The sequence below is a fragment of the Camelus bactrianus genome, chromosome 6 (genome assembly GCF_048773025.1).
Source record: "Camelus bactrianus isolate YW-2024 breed Bactrian camel chromosome 6, ASM4877302v1, whole genome shotgun sequence".
In the NCBI taxonomy this organism is placed as follows: domain Eukaryota; kingdom Metazoa; phylum Chordata; class Mammalia; order Artiodactyla; family Camelidae; genus Camelus; species Camelus bactrianus.
In genome coordinates, this window is record NC_133544.1 from 112,478,183 (window position 1) to 112,489,483 (window position 11,301).

Sequence of the window (11,301 nt, forward strand, 5' to 3'; positions counted from 1 at the left end):
AGCTATGCTGTTTTTTTCTTTAAAAAAAAAACACAAGAAAGACTTTGCTGCTATTTGGGTTTAAACTGATTTTGGAGACAATTATCAAAAGGTTTGACTAACAATTTAACAACACTCATTTGTATATGTATGGAGATGACCAATTTTAAAACTTTTTTTTTTTAATGGAATAAGAGTTCATTTTCAAAAAGGTTCACCCAGATTAGGCCAAATTTAAAAAGATAAGAAAAACTACCACTTACTTTGTCAGGTGCTCTCTCTCTATTATTTTCATTTAATCCTCATATCTGAATCTTACCCCAGGTCACAGATGAGGAAATGGAGGGAGCAAGAGGCTGGGGTTAGACACTGACTAAGTGGCAGAACCAGGATTCACATCTAGGTCTATTTGATTCCAAGAGCTATGTCTTAAATCTAAGCCAAACTTTAAGCTAAAAAATTAATGCTGACATTGAATAATAATGTATTTGTTGCTCCCTCTTATGAAAAGGTACAAGACTACAGCTTAGTACCATCAACTGGGGCAAGTATTTAAAATAGAATTTGGATGCCAATGATGGGTTATCAGGGAAATGAGAAAATTCACAAAAAAGGAATAAGGAGGGATATTAACTAACATTAACCGAAAGCTTGTTTTATGCTAGATACTGTATTAGATGCTTTCATAGTAACATTTATTTTAATCCTAAGACTCCTGTGAGATGGGTAATAACAGTCAAGAAAAAAGTGGTATAGAGTAACTGGTATTTGGCTACTCCGATGCTCCTTTCCCCCTTTCTTTCTAAGGATGTGAACCGCCCACATTTCAGCTGAGTATTGTCTGGAATAAGGACAACATTCCCCAGTCTCTATTCCAGCTTAGTGAGGTCACAATACTAAATTCTGGTCAATGAAATGTAACAGGAAGTGTATGACAGCCTCTGGGAAATTTCCTTAAGAGATCATAGATGCTTGCCTTCCTCAGTCTCCTTCCCTTCCTTCCTTCCTCCTTTCTACATTGCATGTGATGGATAAAGCTCCATCTAGGGCTATGAGATTGAGGACCTCATCTGATGTTTAGCAAACCTAAAAAGTGGAACCAGCCTAAGCCTCAGGAGATTTGTGAAATCATAATACCAGTTCTGGATTGTCTCTCTAGAAATTTTTTTAATGTGAAATAGAAACAAACATCACTTTGTTTATGCCACTGTTCTTTGCAGTCTCTGTAACTGGCAGCTAATTTTAACTAATCCAGAAACTTATCCAAAGTGATCATGTAAGGTTCAAACCCAGGCCCACCAGTCTGCAAAGTCCACCCTCTTAGGCAGAAGCCTGAAGAACTCCTGATTATAATCTGCAAAAGATTGGTGGTGGGGGAAGAGTGTGTGTGTGTGTGTAAAACTGCTGACAAGAATTTGACAGAAGGAAAGAAGGAAAGTTCGAATATGCTCGCAATTCTGCATACCTAAGAGACAATCAAAGGGAATATGCTACTGGACAGTAAAGAATATAGTCTCCATCAGAGGTGGACAGAGAAAGATCTGTCACCTGCATGGATCTGGAAAGAGAAAGGAAAGAGAAGTTGTGTCTCTGAAAGATGCTGCTGTATTTTATTTCCCATCTATATTTTATAAATTTCCTATATACATTTATTATTCTGTTCATAGAAAATTCTAAAAGACTCAGTCACTATTTCCACAGCCAAATTTGTCAAAGTGTAAAATTGTGTTTAGAAGTCTCATCATAATTATTAAGCACTCATTCTGTGCCCATCAGTATGCTAGATATCAAGAACAATATCAAAAATCATCAATATTGGTTTCTGACCTCAAACAGCTCAGAACTTAGGTGAACACATAGAAAACAACCAAGTACTACTTACATGAATAGATGGATCAGTGCAGGTGATAATAATCAGAAAGAGACTCATGAAAGAGAAGTAAAATTTAGAAAGACCTAAATTCTATATGTTTGCCTTATCTGCCCCAAATATTGTCTTAAAATGACCAATCCACCCTCAGGGCTCAGTCAATCTCTTTCTGGTAACCTGAGAAAATCCAGAAGAAAAAGACATAGAAATACTCTGTTTTCTACAGCATCCCATTGGTTTGGGGACATATCTAGTGGTAGGCTCCTCACATTCATATGATAAAGGAGATGACTGTGAGCAGCAATGTGGCCGGTTCCTCTGCCCAATGGCACAAGCAGAGTCACAAATAACAGAAATGAAAGGATCACTACAAATTGTGTTATTGAACTGCATGACCTACATGGAGCAATCAACTCACTCCTAGGTTTGGCAGGGCCTTTCTGAGTTGATTCCCTGAAAAACAAAACAAAACAATAAAACCCAAACCAAACCAAAAAATAAAAAAAAAAAATTAAAAAAAGAGAGACTCTGAGTGTCATCATCTCTGCTCCATGTGGCTGCCTTGATAAGAGTTCAGATTTCTCTGTGTCATGAGAAAATTTTTATGATTAATGGAAGACAGAATATTATCCAGTATTAACAGTTATTTTCCAATTCTGTATTATAAAATTATTTCTGATAATGGAAAATTCTCTATTTCTTTCAATTTATTAAAACATTGAAATTCTACAGTGTATAAAAGAAAGCACTGGAGTTCTGGAGAGGTGAGGCAGAATACGAAGGTAAACAGGAATCATTATTCCTTTTCTCAGAGGTATGTAATCTACAGGGGAAGCATGCAGCACCTGAAAGGGGAGGAGAGGTTGGTGGGCCACGCAGGGTTGAAGGAGGAGCATAGGAACATGGGTCTGGGAAAGTTTGGCTAGCTTTACAGTGCTCAATTGAAATACTACTTTGCAATATTTTCTCAACACCAGGGTTCAAGTTTGTTAGTCCTACTGAGACATCAGGTCAGAAGAAAAGAACAAAAGTGAGAAGGCATTCATGGCTTTGCATTCTCAGAAAGTCATCCTGGTGGTTCAACTGTGTATGATTGAGCATATTGTCATTGATGAAGAATTTTTATTTATTTTTGATCAAAGACTTCACCATGTTTTCCTGACCTTTTCAATCTCCTGGTTGCAGAGTTTTAACGTGAGCTCTCCTCGGGCCTGGGAGAAATTCTGAGAATGACCCCTGAGAATGAGCTCAGTGGTGAGAAGTCCAAGGACAGGATGAGGTCGACATTGCAAGTGTTTTTGGAATAAGGTCGGTTGACTAGAAACTGTAATTGTGCAAGGCCAGCTGTGCACTTCTGTGTGAGCTGATCCCTTATCATGGTCCCAGTCTTAAATATTCACTACCAATTACTCTGTGTTCTCACCCCACTATGCTGATTGACCCTCTGCCTTAACTATATGACATCCCTTCCTTTTATGACAAGTGTTAGGAAGGTGATCTTCCAGGCTCTCCTTCAAGGGGAAAACACGATTCCCTGCAGCAGGATGCCCGCCATCTCCAGCTAATCTGTCTTCTTGGAAGATGTCCAAATATTTCTTTGAAAGTTTCCCATGCATCCCATTTAAAGAATATGTACTGTCATCTGGGTCCCATATTGGAATCTGCCACACAGGAGCCAGCCAGTTATTGACTATTGTCTCTTTCCCATCCATAAAATGAAGACTTCTAAGAAAATATTTGCAAGTGAAGCCAGGCTGAAAGCTTAGAATTAAAGCAGAGTTAGTGCTCCTTAGCTCCTGTGAAGTGATATAAAAAAAGCCCTGATGGGTTCTGCTAGTGACTGAGACAGTGCTTGCTGGGATCCCTGTAAGAATTCAATCTGTGTTCCCTGGACCATGTTGAAATCTGGGCAAAAGTTTTCCTGATACTGTGAAAACAGCTGGTTTCTGAGGTTCCTCATAGTCAACTTTTTCATTTCTTTCATTTGAAGTAACCCAGGTCTAATACCAGCTAGGCCTTGATTCCATGCCCCTCCCATCTTTTTTTCCTCAATGACTTTGTGTGTATGTATTTGTGCATATGTGTTTCTTGGCCTAATATTAGGCTATCTGTTAATTGTAATACACATTTAATACTGAACTTCAATTCTAACCTTAACTGATTCTCTAAGACTAGGACATAATATGTATGCATATGTATGTGTGTGTGTGTGTGTATGTATGTATATATACACACATAAATATAGTTTGTTAAGAATTTTTAAGAATCAATATAAATTGTAAAAGAACAAGATTCAGAACATTTTAGAAATAGAGGAAAAGAGATATGAGTCAGAAAGTGTATGAGAATTGGTATCTTGGCTTCTGCTGGTGGCTCTTCTGGCAGTGAGATCTGGGGCAAGCCACTAACAGTCTAGGCAGGAGTTTCTGTTTTCTATGTGTTTAATGTAACTATCCTGGACTATATCAGAAAAGAAGATAGGAATATTTCATGTTCCAGATATCTCAGACTTCGTTTCATCTTACCACTCATTTATCATCCAACAAATGTTTTTTCTATGCCTACTGTGGGCAAAACACTGGACTGGTTTCTGAGGATACATTGGTCCATTTGATGGATGTGGCCTTTGCCCTCCTGGGGTCCACAATTCTCCAAGCATTCCTCCAGGGACCGTTAGGCTGGACATGATAAATCAGTGGGGACTAACTAACCAAACCCCAGTGTGTCCCCACACCACAGTTCTCTTTGTCTTTGTCTCCTGAATCCTATGTATCCAAATGCAGGCACACCTTCCAATTATCCACTTATTCTACTAATTTATCTCTGCTAACTTCTTTATCTCCAATTCAGTCTCTCCACCAAATTGTTTTTGGAGGATTTAAAAACAAATAAACATGTGCCCTCAAGAAACTTATAGTTTAAAAAAAAAATAGAGGCAAATATGTAGCTGGATATATGAGCAAATTCAGGGCTGATTAAAATCTCCTAGTACAGGATATTGACATGGTTCAGAGCCTATGACTCAAATATGCTTTATAATAGCTGAATGTAACCAGGTCACCTTATGAAAAAGAGCAGTATGATAATAAATCAGGCGTCCTTTATCTCATTACAAAATTGAAGGGCAAAAGTAGTTGGGTCTTATATTGGTAGATGAAAGAGTGGGCTAAAATGGAGAGGACTTCCCAGATTTCTCAGAGAAATTGAGACCTAAAGGGCAAATTAAAAAAAAAAAAAAAAAACTTAAGGCTTAAGGAAGCCTGTTGTTTTTGTGAGCAGAATAGCTTTTTGTGTCTGGTAAAGGCCTCTGTGTAACTGGGGGAGTTACAGACAGATTGATTACAAGTAAAAATGAGGGGGGAAGCATACTAAAGGATGAAACAAATATGTAAGTGGGTGTAAATTTTATAATTTTACCTTCATCTTTGAGTGAACTTGATTATCAAATAAAATGCCTGGATTTGCTAAATTTACTTAACCAATTCAATAATCAGATACAAAATTTTGTTCTTCAGGGTCCTCAAGGACACAAACACACAAAAAAATAATGTGTGCATTCTGACAAAACATAATCATAATGCAAATAATTTCTATTTATAAACTATTTTATAGTTCATGCATATCACTCAAACAGTGTATTACTGTCATTTCAAAATAACATGCTCACTCCTCTGTAGTCTGCACACCTGAGAGTGACAGCATCTCTTAGCAGTCCCCAGTCTTGCTGAGTCATTCTGTTCATCCTCCTGTAGCTCAGGCATCATTCAGAGGCCCAACAGGTTGAGAATTGACAAGTGCTTAACTATGGATCCCTAACTTACTCTGGAGGAATGCTGTAAGACTGTAGACCTCAGGAGGGTAAGGGTCACATCCATCACATAGACTAGCACATCCCCAGAACCCAGTGCATTGTTGTGCATATGGCAGGCAGCCAATAAATATTTGTTAGATAATAAATGAATGGGTGAAGTGAAGTCTGAGGCTTCTGAAATGCACATTTTCTCTATCTTGTATACTGCAGGGTCCTCTCAAGATTTAATCCCTAGCTCTGTCTACATTAACATGTTCTTATTTGATTGAAGAATCAACACACTTAAAGACTGGGATTTGGAAGTGAGAAGGAGTACATGGAAGTGATTCAGGAAAACAAGGAAATGAGACACAAGTGGCAACATTTGTCAAAGTAAGATAAAAGAATACTTATAAGATTACTTACTATATTTCTCATGTCTGTGCATGTCTTCATCTTCACCTTCTGGTAACATATACATCCACGTTGAATTGAGCCATTTTCCCCAAATCGAGGATCTTGTGACTTTGAAGTACCATAATATCTTGAGATTTCTTTGATAATTTTTGACCAATGGTTTCTAGAGATGCTGGAATCCCTGACAGTATAAAATAACAAGACAGTGTAAAAACATGAGTCAGAAAATCATGACTGTCTTTAGACATAGCTACTTAAATATAGCATGGTGACTAAAAGTATGGATTCTGGAGCAAGACTACTTAGATTCAAATCCTGACTTTGCCTTTGTGAGCTGTTTGATTTTTGTTGTTAATTAATTTCTCTGTGCCTTAGTTTTATATTTCAAAAATGATTTGTGGTGAGGATTAAATAAATAATACTGTTAGAGCAGTTCTAGGCGTATAGGAAGTGCCATATTAATCTTAGTTCTTATCGTGATCGTGGGTAAGTCATTTATCCACTCTGGGTTTAAAGTTTCCAGGTATAAAATGAAAGATTTTGACTAGATTTTCTCTAAGGCCCTCCTGAACCTACTGTTTGCAAATGCTTACAGTCCATGTGCTTTTCTACATATATGTATGTAGTTTGTGATAGGAAAGTGCATGATTAGTAAATGCTTTCCTTGATTGATGCAAGGAGATGTTATTAGGGGATTGAGACAGTCTTCTTCACTAGGCCAAATTCCTTGAGGTTAATAGTGTATCTTTTCCTCCTCAGGATCCCAAGGCCTAATGTGGTGCCTGGGGACAGTGGGTGCTCTGTAAACTGTTAATAGATATGGAATAAATGCCTATGTCTTGTGTACCCAGATATATGGGAATGGGAAATGGTTGTAACTCCTTCCTAGGCCTTATCTCAATTAAAGCTACTTACACCGAATATTCAAAAAACATTAGTGCTCTCTACTGGAGACATTCCTAGTACAGGAATTCAAGTTTGAGTTTTTGATGGGAAATTCTGATTTGAGTTCATAAGTCCTGGATTTGAGAAGTAGGGTATAGCAGATACACATAGTTTACTGTGTTGCAAGCACAGATTTGGTGTTATGGCACTGAGGATGGCATGATCAGCATTAAAATGCCAAGTCTCATTTCTTTGCCATGTATTTATGCATTTTTTCCAGAGCAGCTTTATCTATAGATTTGTACACATGTTGTGTTTGCTCTGATTCATTTTAAGTAAAAAAAAAAAAAGAGAGAGAGAGAGACATAGCATTAATTGAAAAAGTAATGTTAAGAAAATGAAAAGACAACCCACAAAATGGTAGAAAATATTCACAAATAATATATCTGATAAGGGACTTGTATCCAGAGTTCATAAAAACAAAACTAAGCAAAACAATAGGATTTACATTTCTCATTTAAGTTATTATTTTCTCTACACCACAAGTCTTTTTTTGGCATTACTGTTTTCTTTTTCATTAATTGAATATTTTCTAATATTACTTTTTAACTTCTTTAATGATTTTCTTGCTATATATTTTTAGTTATTTACTTAGTGATTGCTTTAGGCCTTACCATATATGTCTTATCAAAAACAGTTTCACAATTACACCAGCAATTTCAGAGAATGTAGAAACAGCATTCCCATATAGCTCTACTCTCTTTTCTTTCTTACTGTGGTATTCTTGTCATAGGTATTATCTCTATGCATGTTATAAGCCCGACAGTACATCATTATAATTATTATTCCTTTATGTAATTTTATGTCTTTTAAAGAAGCTGAGAGGAGAAAAGAGAGCAAGTTTATACGTATAATTTTTCTTTTTTTTAAATTGAGTTATAGTCAGTTTCCAGTGTTGTGTCAGTTTCCAGTGTAGAACACAATTTTTGTTATATGTATAATTTTTCTCATATTAGCCTTCTTTCCATTTCAGGTTCTATGCATTTGTTCCTTTGGATTCAAGTGAAACATCTGGAGTCAATTCTTAACCCAATGTTGGTTTGTTCTCACCAACCTCTTTGCCCTGCTATTGGAAAATATATTACATTTCTGTATGTTATATGCCCACAAATACAATTAAATGTATACTGCTTTATGATTTTTAAACAAGATAAGAAAGGATAAGAAATAGGCAATTATACTCCTTTATAATTGCATAATTACCTTTATCAGTGTTCTTTGTTTTTTGTGTGTGTGTATTCAAATTACTGTCTTGGGTCACTTGCTTTCAGCCTGAAGGACTAACTTTAGTATGTCTTGTAAGGTAGGTCTACTGGCAGCAGATTCTTTCAGATTTTGTTTTCCAAATGTCTTTTTATTTCATCTTCACTTTAAATGATAATTTTGCTGGATATATGATTCTTGATTAAGAGCTTTTAAAATTTGAGGGCTGAGAATAGGTTATCCTATTGCCTTCAGCCCTCTATTGTTTCTGATGATAAGTCAACTGTTAATCTTATACGAGTTTTCTTAAGCAAGATGTCATTTTCCTCTTGCTGCCTTCAAGATTTTCTTTGGCATTTTTACTATGTGTCTATTCATGGGTCTTTTTGAGTTTATCCTACTTGCAGTTTGTTGAACCTCCTGGATATGTAGATTTAAATTTTTTAGGAAATGGGAAGTTTTTAGCCACTAATTTTTCAAATATTTTTCTGCTCCTTCCCTTCTCTGTTCTTCTGGTGCTGCCTTTACATGTCTGTTGGTATACATTAGTGTCCCACATTTCTCTGAGGCCTTGCTCATTTTTTCTTCATTCTTTTTTCACTCTGTTCTTGGATTGCATAATTTCTATTGATCTATTCTTAAGTACTTTTACTTTCTGCCCATTTAAGTGTATTATTGATTCCATCTAGTGAATTTTTAAATTTCAGTTATTGCTCCTTTCAGTTCCAAAATTTCCATTTGGTTATTTTTAATAATTTCTGTCTCTTTATTAATGTTCTCTATGTGATGTGACACTGTCATCATGCTTTACTTCTAAAATCATGGTTTTCTTTGTTTCTTTGTACATATTTATAATGGCTTCTTTTCTCACATCTGGTCTCTCCTGCAGGTGGCTTTATTGCCTGCTATTCTTCTGGTATCTAGGCCATAATTTCCTGCTTATTTTGCATGTCTCATATTTTTTGGAAAATGAACATTTTAGATATTGCAGCAACTTTGGGGACTGGCTTCATCTCTCCCCTCTTTCAGTGCTTGTCATTGTTGTTAGCTTGTTTACTTGTTTAAAGACTAACTGGATTATTTTAGTGTTGTCCATTCCCTTCTCTTCCTCCTCTATCCCCTAAACAGACACAGGGTAAAGCCTCTGATGTTTTTCCTCAGGGATTCATCCTTGGACATGCCCAGCCACTTTGGGATAACAAGGTTTTAGCAGGGCTTAGGCAGTGTTTGTCTAGTTACCTGAACACACTAACCTATGAAACTCCACTAACTGCTGGTTAAAAGCTCTATTGTTCATAACAATGCCCTGGAGAATAAATTATTTACACCCTAATCCAGTCAAATACAGGCTGCTATGAAGGGACAGTTCCTGATGGTCAAAGTTTGAAATTTATTCAGACTCTAGTTCTTGCAGCTGGTTTCTTATTTTTCTCCAGCAACTAGTTGGCTTATCATTTAGCCTGTATCTTCAATGAATTTATCAGTCTCCTCCCCATTGCCTCTCACCAACACTTCTACTGTTTTTGAAAGCAAACTTAGATTTGAACTTCATATGCTGTTGCAAATAAAGTTGGCTCCTTTGGGGAGATAATTTGAGCTCTCTGTTCTATGGTCTGCCTTTCCTTCCAGGGAAAATCTCTGAGCCACAACTCTGGTGCTGGAGTAAGGAACAATAGGTCAATTCTAAGTGATAGCCCAGTTTGAAGAAGTAAGTGCTCAGTGGATACATGGCAAGAGCCCCAGGTGTCCTTGGCTTGTTTCCCTTGGCACAAGCCCCTGTCATATGAGCTGAGTCAATAGCAATTGGGACTTCAATGTCCTACCATGCCCAAGGTAGAACCTATGTCTCATGAGAGGAAACGTGGTGGAAGAATGGGGCCCCCACCTGTTGGCTGCAGTAGTACAGAACTTTGCCTCAGCAACAAGTATCTAGGGGCAGTATGAGAAATGCTAATGTCATGTCCTTCCCAGGAAGACAACCCTCCAACCAGGACCTGGGGGGAGTCAAAAACTTGTGTTCTTGGTTGTACAAGTCTGGGTGGAGTTCCCAGCTCAATGATTGGAGAGGGGAAAAGTGCGGATCTTCAAATACTAAAGACTCATCATTTTATGGAGCTTCAGTAAATATTCTTGAGTAAATGTGTCCTCATTTGCTGTATATCTGTAGTGGCATTTCCATTTGTGTATGCTCATAAGGCCAACTATTTTTAAATGTGTTTTAAAAATAGTTTTCATCAGTTTTTTGAGGAGTGATTCTGAGTTGCACACCATCGTGCCAGAAGTGGAGCCAGGAAGGGGAAACTGATACAGTATAGATTAGCATTCTCTTTAAATGAGGGCTTGCTGTATCTTTGGTTGCTAGTGGAAGGCCTAAGATATATTTGTAGTATTAAAAATAAAAATTAAAAAATAATTTTCTAATGTTAGTATGTTAGAAGCAAAGCATAAGATGGCAATTCCTGTAGATGATTTGTTGCTTGAATCCTCTGAGAAGAAATCTTTAGAGAAGTGGAGACATAGGAGGATGCAAGTTCCCAGGCATTTTTCAAGGGAGATCATGTAAGCATTTCTAGAAGCCAGCACTCAAAGCATCTTGGGATGGATACTCTGCTGTAAAGAGACTAAGAGAGTTCAATATCAGCTATCAAAATCAACCTCATAAAAATAATCATATTAAAGAGTATGTAGAGTAAAGAAACTCAGTGTAGAGTTTACTAACAGCTGCTCCAAGAACCCAAATCAACCACATAAACAAAATTGTAGCAACAGTAATAAAAACAATATAACAGCCACTGTTATTGGACACTTTCTACCGTTAAGGAAGTACACTTACTATCTCTAATCCTCATGATCACACAGTAAATTAGATATTATTCCTACATTTATGCAAGTGAAGAGATTAGACTTAACATATTCTAGGTCACTTAGCTTGGTTCTAGAGCTTAGTCTCAGATGCAAGCTCTCTGACTCCAAGGCCTGTCCTCTGTCCATTACTTACACAAAACTGTCCAAAAAGGGGTGAAGAAATGAGAAAAGAAACAAAAACAAAGGGTAAAAACAGATAAGAGAATAAAGTGGTAAGGAAAAATGTATGAAA

At 36.9% G+C, this 11,301-nt stretch overlaps 1 long non-coding RNA gene across 1 annotated transcript; it reads left to right on the plus strand.

The window, feature by feature from the left end:
- The first annotated feature begins 158 nt into the window (after positions 1–158).
- On the plus strand, positions 159–8,857 carry LOC141577832 (uncharacterized). The gene is made up of 3 exons (XR_012507300.1): positions 159–3,157; positions 5,932–6,032; positions 7,975–8,857. It is a non-coding gene; the product is annotated as an uncharacterized LOC141577832 (long non-coding RNA).
- Positions 8,858–11,301: the final 2,444 nt, after the last annotated feature.